We start from the raw sequence: 456 nt of genomic DNA, 5'->3' as shown, positions 1-456 counted from the left end.
AATGGATATTCTGCTTAGAAGGTTAAACTGGGGAGGGGTGGGGGGGAGGGGGCAGATCTACCCAGCCTATGCTCACTGCAGCTTTGTTTGGTCTCTCAGGATCCATTGGTTGAAGGGAATGATGCTTTCCAGATGCCTTCAGATGCTTCCAAATCTTCTCCAGCCAGGAGTCTGGCTGGCCAACCGGGCCCCCACCCTCGGTCTGGCTGCCCACAGCCAGAGGGACTTTCCCAGCCCAGCTTCTTACACACCCACTGCATCGGGGCTTGTGCAAGCCTTGCTTCTCGTAGTAGCTAGGGCCAGGCAGGCTCCCCTCAAGACCCTTCAGCTCTAAGGTTCATTTTGTTGGGCCTCATTGGCTTACCAGGGCCTCAGCATGAAAGTCAAGTGTGCAGGGGCTCCTGCTTTTTATTTGCAAAGGGTTTGGTGACCCTGAGCCACACCCACACCCCAAGG

This window comes from Acomys minous (genome assembly GCF_964271855.1).
Source record: "Acomys minous genome assembly, chromosome: 12".
NCBI lineage: Eukaryota > Metazoa > Chordata > Mammalia > Rodentia > Muridae > Acomys > Acomys minous.
Note: the sequence above shows the minus strand (reverse complement) of the source record.